The 25,880-nt window shown below is 40.8% G+C and overlaps 1 long non-coding RNA gene across 3 annotated transcripts; it reads right to left on the minus strand.

Annotated features, from left to right (window-relative positions):
- Positions 1-603: 603 nt before the first annotated feature.
- On the minus strand, positions 604-4,797 carry LOC114412523. Of its 3 annotated transcripts, none has more exons than XR_003666766.1 (7): positions 4,711-4,797; positions 4,165-4,352; positions 3,998-4,090; positions 3,575-3,665; positions 2,802-3,121; positions 1,469-1,795; positions 604-726 (listed from the first exon to the last, which is right to left on the minus strand). It is a non-coding gene; the product is annotated as an uncharacterized LOC114412523 (long non-coding RNA). The 3 variants fall into 3 exon arrangements; XR_003666765.1 differs by having other exon boundaries at positions 2,802-2,922; positions 3,078-3,121; positions 3,998-4,352; XR_003666764.1 differs by having other exon boundaries at positions 3,998-4,352.
- Positions 4,798-25,880: the final 21,083 nt, after the last annotated feature.

Raw genomic sequence — 25,880 nt, forward strand, 5'->3', positions numbered from 1 at the left:
GATTATTTATGACTTTCAACATTGATTTTTGAATCGATGTTGAAAGTACCGACGTTGATAGTATTATCGTTAACATCGGTTTTTTAAAAACCGATGTTAACGTAAAATTACCAACATCCGTTATATAAATAACCGATGTGATCATATGAATTACACCCAAAAAAATATATATTAATGTTGAAAGTTAACATCGGTTTTTTACAAAAATTGATGTTAACTATCGGTTTTCTGTAAAAAAACTGATGTTAACTGTCAACATCAACGCATTCGTTAACATCGGTTTTTCCAAAAAATCGATGCTAATATCGTTAACATCGGTTTTTTAAAAAAACCGATGTTAACTGTCAACATTAACACATTCGTTAACATCGGTTATTCCAAAAAACCGATGTTGTTTTCAGGAATTTTTTTTTTAAATAATGTCTCTGTTTTTATAAAAAAAAAAACCAAAATTTAACCTGTAAATTTAAAATCAGAGCACACAGCACACACATATATCAAATAGGTTTTACCAGAAAACTAGTTATCAACAAAGGTTATTAAATGTTAAAATGAAACAACAATTGTAAAAATGTAATGCAAAGTATGTAAACTATTAAGTAACCTAAAGTTACATAGTTGTCTAACATCCTATGTTTGATTTCTAACTTTTAGATAATACTGTGTCCACTGGATGCGAAACGCCTTGAATCTCTCTGCTTCCAATGGTTTAACTTCATTAAAATACTGCATGATCAAATAAAAAAATAAATTAATAATGTAATAGCAGCGTGCATAATAGTAAGAGGTTATTAAGTTAATCAACGTGCATAATACACTACTAAAAAAAGATCTTCTACATCGGTTCTAATGGGCTTTCTACATCGGTTATGACGCGTGTGGTAACCCAGTGTCGTTGAATACCAACATCGATTGAAGGACCGCCTTCGAATGGGGACTGTTCTACATCGGTTGTGTAACTACAGCCAATGTAGAATGTGAGCTTTCTACATCGGTTCTAAGGATGAAACCGATGTAGAATGGGTAGGAATGGGTGCGATTTCTACATCGGTCTTCAGTCAACCGATGTAGAATGGGTAGGAATGGAAGATTTCTACATCGGTTATCAGTCAACCGATGTAGAATTGAAAAGATTTTTACCTCGTTTATCAGTCAATCGATGTAGAATGAGAAAATTTTCTACATCGTTTATCGTTGAACCGATGTAGAATAAGCGCACACACACAAATTGCAAAGAAATCACTTGAGACTACATACCAAATCGTTTTTATCATAATAGCCATATTAGCATATTCAACACTATATATCATCTAATAAAGCAACTTGTAAGTTGTAATCACAGGCTTAATACATGATGGAAATATCACCACTTAAATTTGGCAACTAAACCAGTCAAAATTTCATATCAAAGTCAAAATTTCATATCAAAGTACAGTATTAAAGTAATGTATAGTTAATTAATAGGTACCTTTTGATAACTCTGTAGCCTTGGCTTCCCAAAACCAATACAAATGCACAACACGTTCCTAGCATCACCTTGGACCACTTCCACTATTTTAAACCAAAATTTTAAAACAACAAATTGAAAAGAGTCCCTGCCTTCACTATAGTAGTTACTAATGGACCCCGTCCTTCGTCAAGTCTCGCTTCCATCACATATGCTTGAGCAGGCCCATGAATTCGTGCTTTAAGATCCATCATATCAGCCTGAAGTAGTAAAGCTTCTTCTAGGTTATCCAGTCCAATTTTTGCTAGATACATCCCAGACTTTAATAATTCCATCAAAGCCTCTACACTAAAGCCATTATTGAACAACGTGAGCATAGTCTGTCTCTACACTAAAGCCAAGGTGGAAACCCCATTAATTAATCAATCCACACTTACTATTTTTATCTTTCTCGAAGTCTAAATAAATGTGCTTAAGTAACTTACTAGCTAGTATGTATAAATTATGAGTAATAATCATTTGTTTGGTTATTATAATATCCTACAAATTTAATGTTACCGTGGTACTAGTATATAAAAAATCATATAAACTAAAATTTTTTAAACAAGTAATTAATTTCGAATTTGAATCTCTTAACTGAAGTTGAGAATTGATTTTTGATTTGAGAATCCAATGATGACTAATTTTCTGGATCTAAATATATGCAAAAAAAATATTTTAAAACTAAAATATAAGTACATTTTAACGTGAACATGGGTAGGGAGGGGATTAAGAAGCATATGGGTACTCACTGATTCTTTTTTCTAATTGTAAAAAATATTATTAAGTCCATGCTAGGCCTAAATACTACTAACTAGTTGGACCTACATGGACTACTGGACCCATTTTATTTTATCAAGGATGTACAATGTTATCAGTTTTCTCCTATTATTTATTATTATTTTTCTCAATAAAATAAATGCAAGTTATTGATTAGTTAATATATTAATATATGTTATAAAAAATGAAGATTTTTTCTTTAAAAATATTCCTCTAATTTTAATTGAAATATATATTTTTATTATTAAAAAAATTAAATTGTAGACTCTAAAAACTTATCATTCTTTTTTTATTGCAACAATAAACGTACATTTCCAAATTCTAAGTAACACAATACAAAAATCAGCTTTTACCTAACATCTTCTTATTTACCTTTCTACATTTTTATCTATCAATTTCAATAGTGAGTACAACAATATTATTGTGTTTAATAATAAGTGGAAAATTAAACAATTAATAGTGGGCCTATCAATAGAATTTAGCTACTGAAAATTAAATACTACTATACTATATACTATATAATAAATGGACTTACCCAATCATGACACGAAAGCAAAAAATGGTCTGCACCTTTGCTTCTATATGTTGTTGTAACTTTCACTCTCTGTTTCATTCACCCTATCCATTCTTTACAATTTGAAAACAGTACTATTTTTCTAATTTTTGAGAAAAAGAGAAGACCAAAAATTATACATTGAAACCAATAAAAAAAAGCTGTACAAAATAAGAATCATATTGAGAGAAACATAGCAAAGACAAGTATTAATTAGACCCGTTTACAAGAAAATGAAAAAGTTTAAGAGAGGCTTACATGATTAATCCGATTGATGTAGTTGCTCCAATCAACATACCATTCTAATTTATAACAGTGAATCATGTAAGATAAATGACTATAAGCAATTATTTATGGTTGAGGACATACAGTTCATTTTGTAACAGTCAATCATTGAGATAAATATGACTAAAGTATTAACTAAAACTGTAGCATCATTTTCACAAAACATATAGAGGAAACCTCACAAACCAAGCGAGTGCAAAAAATCAATTTAATCATAAGCTATGATTAAGAGAATACATTGTCTGCAATATCCATGATACTAATCCAACATTTGCATAAAATCAAAATGCAAGAGAAAACTAAGAATGAGTATTTTATAGTATACCAATATAAAATCATTAAATCTTGATCAGTATTTTATATGAACATCAAGACCCCCCCCCCAATTAAAAACTTCAGGCAGCAAAACAACATTATCAGGCTTGGAAACTAATCAAAAGGGGGGCAGAAGTAATAAGAAAATGAATTACTTTTTCTTATCAATGTCTGGAATGTCGTCAGAAGTGACAAATAAAGGTCCGTACTCCTCTAGATGACCAAATTCTTCAATGACAATGGAAGCTGAAAATATTGTTTGAATCAGGAAATTAGTAAAGGTTCACTGCAACATCCCAGAAGGAGCACAATAACATTATCAGAATATGGAAACAAGTACAAATAAGATTGTTATGGCATCAAATAATGCTTTCTTGATTGACAATCATAAAGATACAAGCCTATGTAAATACCAGATAAAAATAATCACAAATTTTTTACTTTCCAAATTAATCATGTACCAGTACTTTGCCAAAGTCATTAAGATTTAACAATCACTTCAACCAGTATAGTGACATGCATCTTGGAATATGCATAATAGGGCATTAAATGAACGAGAGATCATAAAAAATCCCTACCGATTCTTATATAGCATTCATGACTTTGGAATAAAACAAAATTTTTTGAAAGCCAGTCCAGCACCTTGGGCAGTAATGTCACAAAATGCTGACCTGCACATTAAAAAACTATATTTATCACAAGGGGAACCGATGAACTGTCAACAAATGTGTCCAAGTGGGTAAACCTGAAGATCGAACAGCTAGTGAAAGAGCTCAGCAAGCTGCTACGGATAAATTCCCATTCTCCATATGCTCAGAGCCAAAAAATTTCTCCAAGATGGGCCAAAAAACCCTTAGCAGTGAAAGTATTGAGTCATCTGCAGCTGGTTCAGTTGCCATGGATATGGGAAGATAACTGAATACAGTTCTCATTCTGAATTTAAAGGAATATAAATGAGAGAAGGAAATGACCACAACAAACTTATACTGTTGAATACAAAAAGACTTAATACTAGTGAAGAAGGAACAAGTAACAAATTGCGAGGAAAAAACTAAAGAAACACAATCCTGCAACTAACAACCTATTCTGTGTGCAAAATGTAGAGCAAACATAAGCAAGTCTAATAGAGAAATAATTTTGAATATACAAATTCCACATTGGAAACTTGCTAGCAAGTCTAAATCAGTTTTATTAAGAAAAAAAGATGTAATGACCAAGAAGAAAACCTGACAACAACCTGTCATCTGGTAAAATGAATTTAATAAGAAAACCAGACTATTCACCAGCATACCTGTGCAACCCTCTAGAGGAAGCATTCAAAACTTGCGTATAAGAAGCAGGGTTCTGTTTAAGAGAAAGGCTGATATCTGGATCAACCTGAAAAAAAAAAACAGGATGAGATCCAACAATTGAAAAAGCACATTACACAGAAAACGCTCTCAAACAAATGCATCCAGAAATTTATAATGGAAAATGAAGTTATAGCAGATAATAAACAATATCCACGGAGAGGCAATTCTAACATTTGGCCAAGGAAATGCCATCACAGATCGAGAAAAAAACAACACAAATCAAACAGATCAGGCCTAACGAGGTCAATTTTAGAAGATAAATAAGAAAATTAGTGAGGGGAATCGAAATAGGTTAAGGAAGTGATGCAATCCTCCCTAGGAAGGGACCAATCACTAGAACCATGAGCAAGAGGCTCCAAGAAGATTGGGCTAGAGCTGCTGAAGAAGGCCCTAGGGTTCTCATGAACCTTAGGGTAGATTTCTGAGCCCATGGGCCAAGGTTGGGTCCAATTATCTTTGTACATATTAGACTAGGATGTCATTATATTTGGTCCTTGTATATAGGGCTCCATATTGTAGGTAGGGTACCCTAGAAATATAGGATTTTTCAGCCCTTGTATTTTTGGGCACCTAGACTAGTTTTTGTATTAGGGGTAGTTTTGTAATTTCACATGCACTAAGTGGATATTTGATGTGTGTGGTTGGAAATAAATTTAATTGAATTGGTAGAAGCCCAATCCAATTAAATTTAGAGGGGGAGGTGAGCATTTGCTTACTACACCCCATTGCCACATCATATAGTCACACTTTGTGCATGTCCTTCATGCTTTTCATGCCTCATGACACCTAAGCACACTTAGTGGAGAATCTTGTAATTGATCTTGGATTAGTGGGCTGAACCATAACTAAAATTCACTAATCATAATTAGTGAAATTTTGGCTCCAAAGTTTGGCTCCACAAATTCAATTTCAAATTCAAGTGAAATTTGAATTTCCCTCCAATTTTGTGTGACACTTAGGCTATAAATAGAGGTCATGTGTGTGTATTTTTTTCAACTTTGATCATTTGAATATTAAACTTCAGATTTCAAAGCTCACTTAGAGCACAAAATTTCGTGCTCTTCTCTCCTCTCCCTTCATTCATCTCCTTCTTCCTCCAAGCTCTTATCCATGGCCTCCTATGGTGGTGAGCTTCTTCTAGACTCATCTTCTCCTTGAAGTGGCGTCTCCTCTCTCTTTCCTTCTCCATTCCGCTGCCATTCATCTTCCAAGAAGCAAAGGAATCCATTGATGAAGAAGATCCTAGGCCTACAAGCTCCAATGGAGCTTGCATCATGTGGTATCAAGAGCATCTTCATCTAGGTGATGTTCTTTTGCTTCCTCTATCTTTTTGTTCGGTGAATTCTCTTTAATTCCTTGTTCTTCATCTTATTCTCCATGTATATCCTCCATTGTCTTGTGGTTTGGTGCTGTTTAGAGTAGATTCAAAAAAAAAAAAATAAACCGATTAAATCTTAGATCTACACTTGTTCTTGCATTTCTATGGTTCAAATTTGTAGATCTACTCTTGAATCTTGTTTTTGTGTTGATTTTAGGTTCTATCATTTTCATTCATAATATTCTTGTGCTGAACCTTTAGATCTAAATTTTGTTCCAAAATATTGATTAGAAAAAAAAACACAAAAATCTAAGTGTAAATCACTTAATCCATGTTGTCTTAGAGTCATGTTTAGTCATAGTAATTGTCACATTATGCTCTAAGTTTGTGTTGAATTTTTATTTTGTTTTTGAATTCTAGATACATTTTTCATGTATTCTTGTCATTCTTAGCCTATCTTTTGAATTTTGAGTCTAATTCATGCATGTTATTTAGTTCATAACATGTTCTAAATCAATTCCTAGAAGTAGTCTTGTTGTTGAACTCTTTTTTGTTTTCTAAGATTCCTACATGATGCCTATGATGAAGTTGAGATGTGGTGTTGAGTTGTGGCTGGATTTGTGAATCAAATAAGTCTTAAGCTCTCTTGAATTGTGTTATTCAAGATAATTGAGCATAAGCAAACACAAATTGTAACTATCCAAGCCTTAAGCAACATAAACACTACTCTTGATTTCTAGGTTGAAATCGCTGGTGCAGGCAGCTTGAACATACAAAAGTGTATAAATTACTGGGAATTGGTCACTACGTTTTTTGAGCTGAAACTTTTACTGAATTTTTTAGACATCTGGACCAAAATTATAAAAAAAGAACCAAGCGATTTGGATTAAAGGAAAAATAAAGAAAAATCTCACAAGTTGGCAGAAAAATCAGTGTCCAGGAAAAAAAAAAAAGTGAAAGGAAAGTGTGCTTGTTGTTTTGGCTCAAAATTTGTTCTATAATTGGTGCCTATTTTATACCAATCCTAGTTCTGAAATTTCAATTGAAAATTATTGTGAAAACAAGTGCCAAAACTAGAGGTTTCTTGAGTCTTTTTTTTTTTAGTTTTTCTACTCTACTCTAGAGCCATTCTAGGTTTCTCTTTGAGTCCTAGCTTGCTTTTTGTGCTTTCCATTGCTTTAATTGTTGAATAATCCTTGGAAATTTGTCTTGTTAAAACTCTATTGGTTTAGCTTTCATTTCATTTTTTTTTGTCTTTGGTTATTGCTTGTCTCTTTGTTTCCTTGCTTGTGAGTTGCCATATAGGGAATTGGAAAGGAGGATTGGTGCCATATCTTGAAGAATTTGAGTCAAGAAGCAAGGGGCCAACCACCTTAAGAGCTATTGGACTAAGAAGCACTCCAAATTGAGTGAAACACTAAAGAGAGAATAGCCACCACAATTGAGGACTTTTTTCTTTGTAATTTTGTAATTGGCAATTTGCTTTGCTTTCAAATTTTGTAACAAAAAGGCCTTTCATTGGAAGTAAGTTGGGAGCCTCCGCTAGGTCACCCTACTTCCATTTGTGTGTAATAATTTTAGGCAATTTTCCCTTAGGATAGTGAGTGTTTTGTTGGGAACCTTAAATGAGGTCATCCAAACACTCTTAGGATCCGCCTAGTTTGCATTTCTTGCACTTTAATTTCTTGCTTACTTTCATAGCTTATTTCCTTTACCCTCCATTGTCAAACCGCCTAGATAGCTTTCCTTTTACCAATTAGTTTTTACCTTATCTTTCACACCTTTTTTTAGTGTTTATTTTGGCTAGTTTCAACCATAGTTTCTTTTACCTTTTTTTCAAACCCCCAACAAGAAAGAACCATAACTTAGGAACCAACATGAGTCTTCATTCTTCATCTAGTGTTAATGGTGAGGGTTCTACTCCTAAGGACCCCTTGTATAAGATATTAGATGAGTTGAGATCCCTTAAGTTGTGGAAAGAAAAACAAGAGAGAAAAGAAAAAGGTAAAAAAAGAGTGGAAGAAATAAGTCAAGATGAAAGAGAGAAAATAAGAGAGGAAGAAAGAAGAAAAATAATGAAAGAAATGAAAAGAGAAAAACATGTCTCCTATAGTAGTCATGACTCTTGCAAGAGTTTAAGTGACGAACTTAGCGACTATTATAGAGGGCGTCATAGTTCACATACTAAACATCACTCCCAAAGAAGAGCAAAGGATAGAAGGCCTCAAGAGGTTAACATTAGCCTCCCATATTTCCACGGAAAAGATAATGTTGAGGCCTACTTAGATTGGGAAATGAAGGTTGAACAACTCTTTGCTTGCCATCATATTAGCGAAGAGAGAAAAGTTCCATTGGCTACCCTTAGCTTTCAAGGGTATGCCCTCTATTGGTGGACTTCCCTTGTTAAAGAACGAAGGATTCATGAGGATCCTCCAGTAGAGTATTGGAATGATCTTAAGAGTGCCCTTAGGAAGAGGCACATTCCCTCCTACTATGAAAGGGAGCTTATGGACAAGCTCCAAAGGCTTAGACAAGGGAGTATGAGTGTTGAAGAATATAGACAACAAATGGAACTACTCCTTTTAAGAGCTGGACTTAGGGAGGAGGAAAGAACAAGCATAGCTAGGTTCCTTAGTGGGCTCAATATGGAAGTGAGGGACAAGGTTGAACTCCTTCCATATAGGGACCTAGATGAGCTAGTCCAACTTTGTATAAGAGTGGAGCAACAACTTAAAAGAAAGCCTTCTTCAAAATCTTATGGCTCTCACTCTTATCCAAGGAAGGACCAAGCCCATGGAATTTTAGGGGCTGCACCTTCAAAACCCAAGGAAGATAAGGGTAAGACCATAGAGAAATACACCCCTAAGACTAGTTCCCAAGAAAGGACTAGCAACATTAAATGCTTCAAATGTCTTGGGAGAGGTCACATTGCCTCTCAATGCCCCACAAAGAAAACCATGATCATGAGGGGTCAAGACATTTATAGTAGTCAAGAGGAGACTACTTCTTGCCCTTCCTCTAGTGGAAGTGAAGATGAAGTAAGGGGTGAAGAGTCTAGTGAGGAAGTCTACCCTCATGAAGAAGGTGACCTCTTAATGGTTAGAAGGCTCCTTGGAGGTCAATCTTGTGATCTATCTCAATCCCAAAGAGAGAACATCTTTCATACAAGATGCAAAATTTTAGATAAAACTTGTTCTCTCATTGTGGATAGTGGATCTTGTTGCAATTGTTGTAGCACAAGATTAGTTTCCAAGTTGAACCTCACTATCATTCCCCACCCAAAACCTTATAAACTTCAATGGCTCAATGAGCAAGGGGAAATGATAGTTAACCAACAAGTGAAGGTACCTTTCTCCATTGGGACATATAAGGATGAAGTTAATTGTGATATAGTTCCCATGGAGGCAGGACATATTCTTTTAGGAAGGCCGTTGCAATTTGATAGGAAGATCATTTATAATGGCCTAACTAATGAGATTAGCCTCACCCATCTTGGCACTAAATTTGTGTTGCATCCTCAAACACCTTCACAGGTGGCCAAAGATCAACTAACTATGAAAGATAAGAGGGATGAGGAAGAAAAATTAGAAAAACAAAAGAAAAAGAAGGATAGTAAGGTCTCGTCTTCAAAGGCCAGGGGGAAGGAAAAAGAGGGAAAGGATTCCTCCAAGAAGATTGTTAAGAAGGAAAATCATTTTGCAACAAAAGGTGATATTAAAAGAGCACTCCTTCTTAAACAATCTTTCTACCTTCTCCTATCAAGGGAAACATCCCTTAGCACTGCCACAATTCCTACATTTGAGACCTTACCCCCAAAGGTCCAAGAACTCTTACATGAATTTGGTGATATATTTCCCAAAGAGATACCCCCTGGGCTACCTCCTTTAAGGGGAATAGAACACCAAATAGATTTAGTCCCAGGAGCAAGCCTTCCTAATAGGCCAGCCTATAGGACTAACCCTCAGGAGACTAAGGAGATAGAGTCTCAGGTTAAAGAATTGTTGGAGAAGGGCTGGGTCCAAGAGAGCCTAAGCCCATGTGCTGTGCCAGTGTTGTTGGTGCCCAAAAAGGATGGTACGTGGAGAATGTGTACAGATTGCAGGGCCATCAACAACATCACTGTAAAGTATAGGCACCCCATTCCTAGACTTGATGATCTGCTTGATGAGTTGCATGGTGCCAATATCTTTTCAAAAATTGATCTTAAAAGTGGTTATCACCAAATCAGGATGAAAAAGGGTGATGAGTGGAAAACTGCTTTCAAGACCAAGTTTGGTTTGTATGAATGGCTAGTGATGCCTTTTGGGCTCACTAATGCACCAAGCACCTTTATGAGGCTTATGCATCATGTCTTAAGGGATTTCATAGGTAGATTTGTAGTTGTTTATTTTGATGATATTTTAGTGTATAGTAGGAGCCTAGATTTTCACTTAGGACATCTCAGACAAGTTCTTTCAGTCCTTAGGAAAAACACCCTCTATGCAAATATAGAGAAGTGTACCTTTTGTGTAGATAATATAGTTTTCTTAGGTTTTGTAGTTGGTAGAAATGGGGTCCAAGTGGACCCTGAGAAAATCAAGGCCATCCAAGAATGGCCCACCCCAAAAAGTGTGGGAGATATTAGGAGCTTCCATGGGTTAGCAAGCTTCTATAGAAGGTTCGTTCCTAATTTCTCTACAATTGCATCACCTCTCAATGAGCTGGTGAAGAAGAATGTGGCATTTACCTGGGGTGAAAAACAAGAGCAAGCCTTTGCTTTGCTCAAAGAAAAGCTTACTAAGGCACCTGTTCTAGCTCTTCCTGACTTTTCTAAAACTTTTGAGCTAGAATGTGATGCCTCTGGAGTGGGAGTTGGAGCTGTATTGTTACAAGGTGGGCACCCTATTGCTTATTTTAGTGAAAAACTTCATAGTGCCACCCTCAACTACCCCACCTATGATAAAGAGCTTTATGCCTTAATAAGAGCCCTCCAAACTTGGGAACATTACCTTGTTTCCAAGGAATTTGTCATTCATAGTGATCATCAATCACTTAAGTACATTAGAGGGCAAAGCAAGTTAAACAAGAGGCATGCAAAATGGGTAGAGTACCTAGAGCAATTTCCATATGTTATCAAATACAAAAAGGGAAAAACAAATGTGGTAGCTGATGCCCTCTCTAGGAGACACACATTGTTTTGCTCCCTAGGAGCTCAAATTTTAGGATTTGATAATATTAGGGACTTGTATGCTTTAGATGAACATTTCTCTCCCATTTATGAGAGTTGTGGGAAAAAGGCCCAAGATGGATTCTATTTGGCTGAGGGGTATTTGTTCAAAGAGGGAAAGCTTTGCATACCCCAAGGATCCATTAGGAAATTACTTGTGAAAGAAAGCCATGAGGGTGGGCTCATGGGCCACTTTGGGATAGACAAGACCCTTGTCTTACTCAAAGAAAAGTTTTATTGGCCCCATATGAAGAAAGATGTCCATAAGCATTGCACTAGGTGTGTGGCTTGTTTACAAGCCAAGTCTAGGGTGATGCCTCATGGGCTATACACACCCTTACCCATCCCATCTGCACCTTGGGTAGACATTAGTATGGACTTTGTCCTTGGGCTTCCTAGAACCCAAAGAGGTGTAGACTCTATCTTTGTGGTGGTGGATAGGTTTAGCAAGATGGCACACTTTATACCATGCCACAAGGTGGATGATGCTTCCCACATCTCAAAACTCTTTTTCAGGGAAGTTGTGAGACTCCATGGTTTGCCTAGGACCATTGTGTCAGATAGAGATGCTAAGTTCCTTAGCCACTTCTGGAAAACCTTATGGGCTAAGTTAGGAACTAAACTTCTTTTCTCTACCACTTGTCATCCACAAACTGATGGGCAAACAGAGGTAGTGAATAGGTCTTTATCCACCCTTTTAAGGGCTCTTCTGAAAGGCAACCATAAGTCTTGGGATGAGTATCTTCCTCATGTAGAATTTGCCTACAACAGGGGGGTTCATAGAACCACCAAGCAGTCCCCTTTTGAGGTTGTCTATGGGTTCAATCCCCTAACACCGTTAGACCTCATTCCCCTCCCACTGGAAACTTCTTTTATACATAAAGAAGGGGAATCTAGGTCAGAATTTGTAAAGAAGATGCATGAGAGGGTTAAGAACCAAATAGAGAATCAAACAAAGGTGTATTCAACTAAAGGCAATAGAGGAAGAAAAGAGCTAGTTCTTAATGAGGGTGACTGGGTTTGGCTCCATCTTAGGAAGGATAGATTCCCTACTAAAAGGAAATCCAAGCTTAGCCCTAGAGGGGATGGACCTTTTCAGGTTTTGGAGAGGATCAATAACAATGCCTATAGGTTGGACCTCCCAGAAGAGTATGGAGTCAGCACCACTTTTAACATTTCTGATTTAACTCCTTTTGCAGGTGGAGCTGATATTGAGGAGGAGGAACTAACAGATTTGAGGTCAAATCCTCTTCAAGGGGAAGGGGATGATGCAATCCTCCCTAGGAAGGGACCAATCACTAGAACCATGAGCAAGAGGCTCCAAGAAGATTGGGCTAGAGCTGCTGAAGAAGGCCCTAGGGTTCTCATGAACCTTAGGGTAGATTTCTAAGCCCATGGGCCAAGGTTGGGTCCAATTATCTTTGTACATATTAGACTAGGATGTCATTATATTTGGTCCTTGTATATAGGGCTCCATATTGTAGGTAGGGTACCCTAGAAATATAGGATTTTTCAGCCCTTGTATTTTTGGGCACCTAGACTAGTTTTTGTATTAGGGGTAGTTTTGTAATTTCACATGCACTAAGTGGATATTTGATGTGTGTGGTTGGAAATAAATTTAATTGAATTGGTAGAAGCCCAATCCAATTAAATTTTAGAGGGGGAGGTAAGCATTTGCTTACTACACCCCATTGCCACATCATATAGTCACACTTTGTGCATGTCCTTCATGCTTTTCATGCCTCATGACACCTAAGCACACTTAGTGGAGAATCTTGTAATTGATCTTGGATTAGTGGGCTGAACCATAACTAAAATTCACTAATCATAATTAGTGAAATTTTGGCTCCAAAGTTTGGCTCCACAAATTCAATTTCAAATTCAAGTGAAATTTGAATTTCCCTCCAATTTTGTGTGACACTTAGGTTATAAATAGAGGTCATGTGTGTGTATTTTTTTCAACTTTGATCATTTGAATATTAACTTCAGATTTCAGAGCTCCTTTTGAGCACAAAATTTCGTGCTCTTCTCTCTCTCTCCCTTCATTCATCTCCTTCTTCCTCCAAGCTCTTATCCATGGCCTCCTATGGTGGTGAGCTTCTTCTAGACTCATCTTCTCCTTGAAGTGGCGTCTCCTCTCTCTCTTCCTTCTCCATTCCGCTGCCATTTATCTTCCAAGAAGCAAAGGAATCCATTGATGAAGAAGATCCTAGGCCTACAAGCTCCAATGGAGCTTGCATCAAATATACTTTTCAGAATATGAAAATTTAAACATCATTTTAGAAAGTACTTTCTGAAATACTGTTTAAATTTTGGTATTCCAAAAATTACTTTTAAGTAAGTCAAAAAATTTCCAGAAAATATTTTTTGAAATTGAATAAAAAGATCATTTTGTATTTATTTCAAAATCCAAAAAGATAATGATCTCAATAAAGTGACACACACAAAGTAAGCATTCTAACATGTTTATACCTCACTTCTTGAACCTCTAATCAAATTATACAGCGTGTGCAAACTATGTGTGGAGATTTGAATCTTATAATACCTTTCCTAGTTTTTGTAAGAGAATAAAGGAAGAAAGGAAGACCAAAACAAGATATTGAATAGGAGTAACTAGTGGATTGAAAGAGATGAAGGATTCTAATGAAAGAGGGGGAATGTTTTGTTCCCATGGAAGGAGAGCATTGTTGGAGGGGAGATGTGAGACTGTTTGAGGGAAAGAAGAGAGTTTGAAATAATGTCATACCCTAATTTCATCCGGGGATTATTATTTGATGATATGCAACCTTTGATTGGCCGCTTCGAGATACTTGGCACCCTTTGTTGCACAATATGTGAAGTCCCGAGACGTGCCGAAAATCAAAAGGAAGCAGGCTTACGCGATCCGTGAAATTCTGTAATGTGACGGAAATCGAAAGGAGGTGTTTTTGCGCAATCCGTGAGTTTCCATAACTTCTTCGAAAGCTAAAAAAAGGAGTAAATACATAATCCGTAAGGATTCATAACCTTGCGGGAGGAAAATAAGTATCGTTACGAAATTCGTAAAGTTTCGTAATGTTACGGAAAAAGAATTACCAAAAAAAGTAAAGGGGGGTGCATTTAGTAAAAAAGGGGGTACAAATTGCAGTCAGGCCCCCTTGGGCCTTCTAGTTTCTTTCTCCAGAAGGCGGTTGCTCATGGAGGAAGCAACCTTGCTCGCCTGGGCGAGCTGGGTGGCAAGCTCCTCCCCTATTTTGCTATTAATAGGGGGAGGAATGAAGGGGGAAGGGGTTCAACCTTCTTGGCACTTCTTATTCTCTCGAAATTGCTGAGGAAAATTGTTTCCGTGAAGAAAATCCAAGCCGAGGCACTTCTGTAACGTTTCCGTGAGTAATTACGCGAAGATTTTCAACCGTTCTTCGACATTCATCGTTCGTTCTTCATTTTCTTCAGTCTTCAACTGGTAAGTACCTCAAACCGAGCTTTTCAATTCATTCTATGTACCCGTGGTGGTCCACATTTTGTTTCATGTATTTTTATTCTCGTTTTCATTTACTTTTCATACCCCCTTTTTGACGTGCTTCAGCCATTTATTTAAGTCATTTATCGCCTAATCAAAAAATAAAATAAATTTCCACCGATCATTTGATTTGTAATATCCGTTAATTTCTGTTAAAATGAATTCCGACCGTTCGGTCGTGCCGTAACCACGTTGGAAATCAAAAAAGAGGTAAGATAATAATATAATAATAAAAAATATCTTTTAGTAAAATGAAGCGAGAAAATCAATCGGACGCTTTCTCTTTGGGATTTCTCATTCTTAATTGAATTGATTAATAACTAAAGTGAAACTAAGGCTAAAATCAACTCGCCTAGTCAAGCTCGTCCACAAAAAAGGTCATTAAATGGGGTTTGAAAGTTTATCATTTCAGTTTTCCTTATCAAGTAAATGGATCATTTTTAAGGTCCAACGTCTTAAAATGATCACCTTTCAAGTAAAAAGAATCACTTGATTCACTCTTAAGAAAGAACTACGTAGGTCTGATTTCCTCTTCAATGGAGGGTACGTAGGAGCAAAAGCCCCACTTTTGTCGACCTCAAAAAAATAAAAAGAAATAAAGTTAAGGTAACACAATTTCCACAATTCCAAAAAATAGGTTGTTGTCCTTTAAGACAAACGTAAGAGGTGCTAATACCTTCCTCAAACGTAAATACAACTCCCGAACATAGAATTTTCATTTTGACCAGTTTCCTTCGGTTTTTCCGACGTTTTCCACAAATAAACGTTGGTGGTGACTCTGCGCATCTTTCCTCCTTTGGAAAGCGCACCCGTGAGCCTCGCCTCGCTCGCCCGCAAAAGGGCATGTTGCGACAGTTGGCGACTCCACTGGGGACTATTTTTGTGAGTTAGGCCTATTTTAAGGAATTGTGGATTTGTGAAACTTTGTGTGTGCATTTGTTGAACTGTGTAAAATGTAAATAACTGTTGTCTATTTCGCATTCTTTACACTGCATTCTAAGCACCCACGGGTTTGAGTAAAAAAAGGGGCCCTACACCCGGGTTCATGGGAATTTAAGGAGTGGAGGTGAATCTATCATCATGCTAGGTCTTCGACTTGCTTGATAATAGTGAAACCTCGTCTAGAGCTTTCTCTCTTTATAATGTGTTGTCGCTGGTATTCCATATTGCCACAATATTATTATCTTGAGTGATGATACCTATAGAAAACAGCCGTGTGAGTTATGAATTGTTGGGGAGTAGTTATTAGAGACCCCTAGATATTGTCCTATAGGTTCCCAAATAGGGGCAAAGAGCAAACACGCTCCGTGCCATTTGTTCTCATGCATATTTTTGGTAAATAGCACTAGTTTATAGTTTTGCTAGTGATGTTTGGTTTCTTTAGAGTAATACATAACCTTTTTAATACTACGTTGAGGCCCCATCATGCCTAAAACGTAGCATTAAAATTGGATCTTTGCGGTCTCGTATGTGTGAATTACCCCTTTGTGTTGTTTTCTTTCCGTTTCATGCATATGCATTGCATCATTCATGTCGGAGTCTTGATCCACCCCTTTTTTTAGGTAAATGATGGGGACAAATCAAAACGACAAAAGGTTTTATCAAGTCAAGGTTAAAAGTCTAGATGTCACCAGCCTCAAGGAATTGGGACGATTGATGGGACCTCTCCAAAGGCAAGCGTTCCGCAAAGTGTACGGGAAGATTCTAGATTTGACCGCAGCAGAGGTATTTACAGAAGTTGTCGTATCCCTCGCCCAATACTATGACCAGCCGTTGAGGTGCTTCACGTTTAGGGACTTCCAAATGGTACCGACTATTGAAGAGTTTGAGGAAATACTAGGATGCCCTCTTGGGGGAAGAAAACCGTATCTTTTCTCCGGGTTTCTTCCATCCTTGGGCAAGATTGCAGCTGTGGTCGGGGATTCGACAAAAGAGTTGGATCCCATGAAGCAAACTCGCAACGGCGTAGTAGGCCTGCCACGGAAATACTTGGAAGGTAAGGTAAGGGATATGGCGAGCCAAGAGAAGTGGGGCCCGTTTGCAGATATACTAGCTTTGTTGATTTTTGGGGTTGTCCTCTTTCCGAACGTGGACAGTTTGGTGGACTTAGCCGTGATTGATGCTTTCCTCGCATATCACCATAGCAAGGAGAGTCCAGTGGTGGCTATCTTGGCGGATTTGTTTGACACCTTTGACTGGAGGTGTGAGAAAAGCAGTGCACGGATTGTCTATTGTTTACCCGCTCTCTGTGTGTGGTTGGTTTCACACCTATTCCAACAAGACACAAGACACCCGTGTCCGCTTCAAAGTTATCGCTCATGCGCCGAAAAAGGAAGAGTTGATTGGGACCAACATTTGGCTGGGATAGGAGGCAGCGCAATCAATTGGTTTCCTCGATGGAAGGAAGGCAAGGAGGGAGTTCTTTTCTCGTGTGGGAACTACCCTAATGTTCCGTTGATAGGGACTAGGGGTTGTATTAATTATAATCCCGCACTCGCCATAAGACAGCTAGGGTACCCCATGAGGGAAGCGCCAACGGAAGGGAGTCTCTCACCTTTCCTTGTGAAAGATTTAGACGCGCAAGGTCTCAAGGTTATACAAAGAATCCACAAGGCGTGGAGGAGTCCGTTGAGGAAAGACAGGAAGCTTAGGGGCATCCGTAATGGCGTCATCGGAGGTTATCATGGATGGCAAAGAATTCACACGCGAGGGCTAGATTGGCTCTCCAAGTTGAAAGTTATCGATGGGGAGAACTTTGAAGTTCCGGAGGAAGATGAAGAAGTCCAAGCTCTAAAATTAGAGCTAGGGAAGGCAAGACTCGCCAAGGAGAAGTTCAAATCAGCTGCTACACACATCCGGAAAGAGTGCACCGAGTTACAAGAGGAAAACGCGGCCATTGCAAGAGCCCTTGAACAAGAAACCAAAAGGGCCCGCAAGGAGGAACATGGCCGAAATAAATTCCGAGGAGCATTGTGGGGTAGCAACAATGAGCTCAAGCTCCGAAGAGAGGAAAGAGACCGGTCACGGGTGCATGGCATGATCTTAAAAGAAGAGTTAGCTGCTTGCGCAAGGTCCAAGAAGAGTTTGGCCCAACACTTGGAAGCCACGGAGCAAAGCATGCTAGCTATCATAGGGCAATACAAGGAAGAGTTGAACCAGTCTGTGACCCATGAACAAAAGCTAGCGGAGGATTTTGCACAAGTGTACGCTGAAAAAGAAGCAAGAGGGAGGGTGATTAATGCATTGCATCAAGAAGCGACTATGTGGATGGATAGGTTCGCCTTGACCTTGAATGGAAGTCAAGACCTCCCGCGTCTATTAGCCAAAGCAAAAGCCATGGCCGAAGTGTGTACGGCCCCCCAGGAGATTCATGGGCTAATCAATTACTGTCAGCACATGATAGATTTGATGGCCCATATAATTAGAAACCGTTAGGTTCTCTTGTAACACCTTTGTATAATCTTGGCTAGATGAAAGCTTTGTTCTTTTTATAAAATGAGAAGTTCTGAACTCATCACGTTATCTAAAAAACCTTGGGGTGGATCCAAGTGCTCCGGTCATTCATTTGCATATTCATGTTTTGGTGGCATACTCACCGTTGTTTATTTCCTTAGGAATTTCATCATAACTAAAAAAGCATAAAGGCACCCCTATAACACTCGATCCAGAAAAATGGATAATGAAGAGGGCGTGCAGGAACAGATGAAGGTCGATCTATCGGCCTTAAAAGATCAAATGGCTTCCATCTCGGAGGTCATGTTAAAACTTCAGAAAACTATAGAGGATAAAGCCACGGTAACCGCCTCCAGTACAGTTAGGGAAGCGGAGCCGGTGCTGCAGCCCGCCTTAAATCTGGGCCGAGACAGAAACACGGCAGTGTTTGGTCGGAGGTATAGTCTGCAAGCTTACCCCTATGGCTTGCCTCTGGACTTCGCTCCCCGTGCCGCCCCGGAAGATTTAAGCCAAGCCCCTACCTTCGAGGGGCAACTCCCACCTTATGACGACTATCCCGTGCAAGACGATGAGGAAGGAGATACCCATCTCGGCCCCCTGCTCCACCTCAAAGATCCGTCCCCCCATGAACTACCCCAACCAAACATAGTCTGCCATGTCCCGGCTTCACCCGCACCCGTAAAAGAATCTGTTCCCTTCGCAGAAGATAAGGGAAAGATTGAGGCGCTTGAAGAGAGGTTAAGAGCAGTCGAGGGCCTCGGCAATTACCCATTCTCGGATTTAGCGGACTTATGTCTTGTACCCAATATTGTCATTCCTCCCAAGTTCAAAGTACCGGACTTTGATAAGTACAAAGGGACGGCATGTCCGAAAGGGCATCTTCGGATGTATTGCCGAAAGATGGGGCGTATTCTGCGGACGAAAAGTTGTTGGTCCATTTCTTTCAAGATAGCTTGGCCGGAGCAGCTGTAGCATGGTATACCAATCTGGAAGCTTCCCAGATCCGATCATGGAAGGACTTGGCAACTGCCTTCATTAGGCAGTACCAGTATAATACGGATATGGCTCCCGATCGGAACCAGCTTCAGAGTATGACTAAGCGAGAGCATGAGTCCATTAAGGAATATGCCCAAAGATGGAGAGATCTCGCAGCCTAAGTCGTACCGCCCATGACAGAGAGGGAGATGATCACGATTATGGTAGATACGTTACCCACGTTCTACTATGAAAAGCTGATAGGCTACATGCCAGCTAACTTTGCGGATCTCGTCTTCGCTGGAGAAAGGATTGAATCCGGACTACGAAAAGGCAAGTTCGAATTTGATTCCAATGTGGCCCCCAACAACAACAGAAGAGCCCCAGTAGTGGGCGCGAGGAAAAAAGAAGGAGATGCCCACGCGGGCACCACCGCCCCGACATGGATGAAAGCACCCCAAAATATCCAAAGCTCATACCAGCCAAATCCCCCGAATTTTTCAATCCGAGCCGGGAGTTCCCTCCCGACTCAAGTAAAAGGACTGCCCGCGGCAGAGAGAACGCCGGCCCAACGCATAGCTCTAGCCACGCCCCGGCCAGTCAACAATACAGCCCCCGGCACGAGCTATAATAATGCACAGAGCCCACTCCCGAAAGATAACTTCTCTCTTATTCCCATGGCATACTCCGAATTATGGCCTTCATTATTGGAGAATCATTTGGTGGTGGCCATACCCGGGAGGGTCTTCCAGCCACCCTACCCCAGGTGGTATGACCTGGGTTCCAAATGTGAGTACCATAGTTGAGCTCCTGGACACAACATTGACTCCTACCGCCCGTTCAAGTATAAAGTGCAGCACCTAATCAGTGCCGGCTGGCTATCATTTCAAGAGGAAGGCCCAAATGTTAAAACTAACCCGCTAGCTAGTCATGGAAAGGCTAGCGTAAACGCCATCCAAGAGGATGGGTCATCGCGGGCAAGGAGATTAGGAGAGGTGGCTACTTCCAGACGCTTCATCTACCAATCGCTGCAAGCGGCGTGTATGGTCTCCCGTGGCGGAGACGAAAGAGATGAATGTTTGTTTCACCTTGGGGAGTCGCATGACATGGAAACCTGTCCCACGGTAGAAGAATTGCTTCAGCGGCTCATGGACTGGGGTCAGCTTGAAGTGTCCAAAGGAGGGAGGGAGGAACCCCAGATTTGTATGCAGTCGGAGGAAAAGAAGGTTCCTCTAACCCCCAAGGCCCTAGTAATATGTTTTACTAAGAAGGGGACCGGCTCCACACCCATATACCCCTGGACAGCGCCCAAGCCAACGCCATTTGCATATCAAAGCAATAAAGTCGTTCCGTGGAAGTATACCCCTCCCGCGTCCGACGAAAGAGTTGCAACCGAAGTTAACTCCCTGTAAGCTAAGGTGACCAACATCACCGGCCTCAGTAGCGTGACCCGCAGTGGTCGGGTGTTCACTTCCCCTCGCTCGGCGGAGTTGCCCTCCAAGGGGAAAGCGCCCATGGTCCAAGAGCCCACAGATATAGCCACCCCCTCGAAAGGAGTGGATCCTCCGGTGGTAAGAGCGGCTGAAAAGAAAGAGGGCCTTCAAGGGAAGACAGTGACTTTGGAAGAGGCTCATGAGTTCCTTCGCCTCATCCAACAAAGCGAGTTTAAGGTAGTCGAGCAACTGAATAAAACTCCAGCAATGATCTCTTTGCTTGAACTACTCATAAACTCCGAGCCTCATCATGCGCTGTTGATAAAGGTCCTTAACGATGCCCATGTAGCACATGATATCTCAGTGGAGGGTTTCGAAGGCATCGTTAATCATATAACCACCAACAATTATATTGCGTTTGCGGAAGAAGAGATTCTCGTAGAGGGGAGAGGACACAACAAGGCTCTTCATGTGTCGGTAAGGTGTATGGACCATGTGGTCGCAAAGGTACTTATCGACAATGGATCAAGTTTGAATGTGATGCCGAAGACCACTTTGGAAAAGCTTCCTTTTAGTGCATCACGTTTAAAACCGAGCTCGATGGTGGTACGAGCCTTTGATGGTACTCGGCGGGAAGTGATGGGGGAAATCGACATTCCCATTCAGATAGGCCCCCACACTTGCAATGTGGTGTTTCAAGTAATGGACATAAATCCCGCCTATAGCTGTCTCTTGGGGAGACCTTGGATTCATGCGCTGGGAGTGGTCCCTTCAACGCTTCACCAGAAATTGAAGTTCGCAGTGGGTGGACTTTTAGTGATAGTGTCGGGTGAAGAGGATATGTTAGTGAGCTGCCCCTCCTCCGCACCATACGTAGAAGCGGCGGAAGAATAATTGGAAACGGCTTTCCAATCCTTCGAGGTGGTGAGCTGCGCCTCTGTGGAACCAAGTCCGTCGTTACCTTCTCTCTCCAACGCGGCCATAATGGTGGCACGAGTTATGCTCAGGAACGGATTTGAGCCCGGAATGGGTCTAGGCAATGACGGCCTCGGGAATGCCGACGTGGTCGATATCAAGGGAAATCCATACAAATATGGATTAGGGTATGAACCCAGGATGCCGGGGAGGAGGAATGTGCCGTCAAGACTTCGGGCGGATAGCGTATGGCCCGGCCGTACTAGCCAGTGTTTCACTAGTGCCTGAATGGTGTCCGAGGAGGAGGTGGCCGCAATAGAAGAGGAGTTCCCTCAAGACCCGCCAAGTTTTGTGCAACCATGCCATCCCGATTCTCAAGTGGGGAACTGGCGCGTGATAAGCCAGTCAGAAGTCTATACCGCTGATTCAATGTAATTAGAGCCTATAGATTTCCTTTCTCTTTTGTTTTGTGAAACTTACCTTATTAAATAAAACAAAGAGATCTTGTTTCATCTGTTCTTGCAATTCCACCTTTTCTCATATCATTTTGCATGTTTTTGTTTCTTTTGTCTTGTTTGGTATAGATATGAGGGTTGATTCTTTGAGGATCCTAACAACGAGGGTTTGACAATCGATTTCGACCGAGATGTAAGCCAAATGATGAACGAAGAAGAGGAAGAGGACGTCCTTTCACCAGAGTTAGGGAGGTTGATCGCTCAGGAAGAACGTGAAATGAAGCCTCACCAAGAAAAAACCGAATTGGTAAACTTGGGGACCACGGAGGAAAAGAAAGAAGTAAAGGTAGGAACCGGTATGACCGCGCCTATCCGCCAAGGCTTGATAACCCTTCTTGAAGAGTATCAAGATGTCTTTGCATGGTCATATCAAGACATGCCCGGTCTCGATTCCGACATTGTGCAGCATAAGTTGCCTTTGAATCTTGGGTCTTCCCCGGTTAAGCAAAAGTTACGAAGAATGAGACCCGAGATGTCTTTAAAAATTAAAGAAGAAGTAAGGAAGCAATTTGATGCAGGGTTCTTAGCTGTAGCTCGGTACCCAGAGTGGGTGGCCAACATTGTCCCAGTCCCGAAAAAGGATGGCAAGGTTCGAATGTGTGTAGACTATCGGGACATAAACCGTGCCAGTCCTAAAGACAATTTTCCCTTGCCACACATTGATATATAGGTAGATAATACAGCCAAGTTCGCTCTTTTCTCATTTATGGATGGTTTCTCGGGGTATAATCAAATAAAGATGGCACCCGAAGATGTAGAGAAGACCACTTTCGTCACCCTATGGGGAACGTTCTGCTATAAAGTGATGGCCTTCGGGTTGAAGAATGTTGGGGCAACCTATCAGCGTGCCATGGTGGCATTGTTCCATGACATGATGCATAAGGAGATAGAGGTCTACGTAGATGACATGATTGCCAAGTCTCGGACTGAGGACGAACACTTTGTCAATCTGCGTAAGCTGTTTGGAAGGTTACGGAAATACCAACTAAAACTAAACCCAACCAAATGCACCTTCGGGGTAAAGTCGGGGAAGTTTCTAGGATTTATCGTAAGTCAGAAAGGGATAGAGATAGATCCCGAGAAAGTGAAGGCCATCCTTGAAATGTCGGAACCACACACGGAGAAGCAGGTTCGGGGGTTCTTGGGCAGGTTGAATTATATCGCGAGATTTATCTCGCAACTCACCCATACCTGTGAGCCCATTTTCAAGCTATTACGTAAGAATCAAACAGTCCTGTGGAATGGCGACTGCCAAGAGGCCTTCGAGAAGATCAAACAGAGTCTCGCAAACCCCCCGATGCTCATGCCACCTGTGACAGGGAGACCTCTTTTCCTATACATGACCGTGTTGGACGAGTCTATGGGGTGCGTGTTGGGTCAGCACAATGATTCCGGGAAAAAGGAGCAAGCCATTTACTATCTAAGCAAGAAGTTTACCGCATGTGAGATGAATTACTCAATGCTGGAAAGGACGTGTTGTGCTCTGGTATGGGCATCACATCGGCTTAGCAGTACATGCTCAGCCATACCACGTGGCTTATCTCCAAAATGGATCCCGTGAAATACATCTTTGAGAAACCGGCCCTCACGGGACGAATCGCTAGGTGGCAAGTACTACTATCTGAATTTGATATCATTTACGTCACCCAAAAGGCGATAAAGGGAAGCGCCTTGGCAGATTATTTGGCCCAGCAACCCCTCCAGGATTATCAGCCGATGCACCCTGAGTTCCCAGATGAAGATATCATGGCCCTGTTCGAAGAGAAGTGGACGCACGAGGACATAGACAAATGGATTGTTTGCTTCGATGGGGCATCTAATGCTTTGGGCCATGGAGTAGGGGCAGTCCTTGTATCCCCGGATGATCAGTGTATTCCTTTCACGGCTAGGCTAGGTTTTGATTGTACCAACAATATGGCCGACTACGAAGCATGCGCCCTCGAGGTTCAGGCGGCCATTGATTTTGATGTAAAACTACTCAAAGTGTATGGAGACTCAGCTTTGGTGATACGCCAGTTGAAAGGAGAATGGGAAACTAGGGATCCGAAGTTGATACCCTATCAAACTCACATCTTGAGGTTAGCCAAGTACTTTGACGACATTTCTTTCCACCACATACCTCGGGAAGAGAATCAAATGGCTGATGCATTAGCCACCCTGACATCCATGTTTCAACTTGCCCCACACGGGGATCTGTCGTACATCGAATTCAAATCTCAGGGCAGGCCGGCATATTGTTATGCAATAGAGGAAGAGCGGGATGGGAAACCGTGGTATTTCGACATCAAACAATATGTCGAGAACAAAGAATATCCACCAGGGATTTCTGACGATGACAAAAGGACGTTGAGGAGATTGGCTACTGGTTTCTTTGTAAGTGGTACCATCCTGTACAAACGAAACTACGACATGACCCTCCTACGATGCATAGATGCCAAAGAGGCGAACTTCATGATTAAGGAGATCCATGAAGGTTCATTTGGGACACATGCCAATGGGCATGCTATGGCCAGAAAGATCCTTAGGGCCGGTTATTACTGGCTCACTATGGAAAGCGATTGCTGCACCCATGTAAGGAAGTGTCATGAATGTCATGCATACGCGGACAATGTCAATGTTCCGCCACATCCTCTGAATGTTATGTCCGTCCCTTGGCCTTTTTCAATGTGGGGGATAGACGTTATTGGGGCCATCGAACCCAAGGCTTCGAATGGTCACCGCTTCATTCTTGTGGCGATAGATTACTTCACCAAATTGGTCGAAGCGGCTTCTTATACTAATGTCACGAGGAATGTGGTAGTCAGATTCATCAAGAGGGAGCTAATTTGTCGATACAGACTCCCTAGGAAGATCATCACTGACAATGGCACCAATCTGAACAACAAGATGATGCAGGAAATGTGCGAGGATTTCAAGATCCAGCATCATAACTCCACCCCTTATCGGCCAAAGATGAATGGGGCTGTAGAGGCTGCGAATAAAAATATTAAGAAGATTGTTCAGAAGATGACAGTGTCATATAAAGATTGGCATGAGATGTTGCCTTTCGCCCTACACGGATATAGAACCTCGGTACGAACTTCTACTGGGGCAACGCCGTATTCCTTGGTTTATGGGATGGAAGCAGTACTCCCATTTGAGGTAGAGGTTCCTTCTCAGAGGATAATAGTGGAGTCAGGCCTAGAAGAGTCAGAGTGGGCTCAAGCACGCTACGACCAACTCAATCTTATTGAAGGTAAGCGTTTGACAGCCATGGGCGTCTATATCAACGAAGGATAAAGAAAGCATTCGACAAGAAGGTACGCCCGGGCATGTTCAACCAGGGGGACCTCATGCTGAAGAAGATGTCCCACGCTGTTAAGGATAATCGAGGCAAGTGGGCCCCGAATTATGAAGGACCTTTCGTGGTGAAAAGAGCTTTTTCTGGGGGTGCTCTGATACTCACCCACATGGATGGCGAGGAGTTGTCCTCGCCCGTGAACTCCAATGTAGTTAAACGATATTACGCTTGAAGTCTGGGGCAATCGAGAGAGCCGTTGCATGTTTTTATTTCTGAGTTTTTCTCGTTCTTCTTGGTTTCCTCTAGGGATTCCCATTCACTATATTTGTCTCGTTTCTTTGAAAAGAAAAGATGGGCGAGGTTTCAGTCCTCCCTTTGGTTTCAAACCTTGTGTTTTAGTTTTGTTATAATCTGAGCCCTCTTCGCTCAGTTCATGGGGTGCCCAAAACGCTTATTTAAAATTGAATCTAACCAGCCTTCACTAAGAAAATCATTGCATTAGGAACATTCATACA

The sequence above is a fragment of the Glycine soja genome, chromosome 5 (assembly GCF_004193775.1).
Source record: "Glycine soja cultivar W05 chromosome 5, ASM419377v2, whole genome shotgun sequence".
Lineage (NCBI taxonomy): Eukaryota > Viridiplantae > Streptophyta > Magnoliopsida > Fabales > Fabaceae > Glycine > Glycine soja.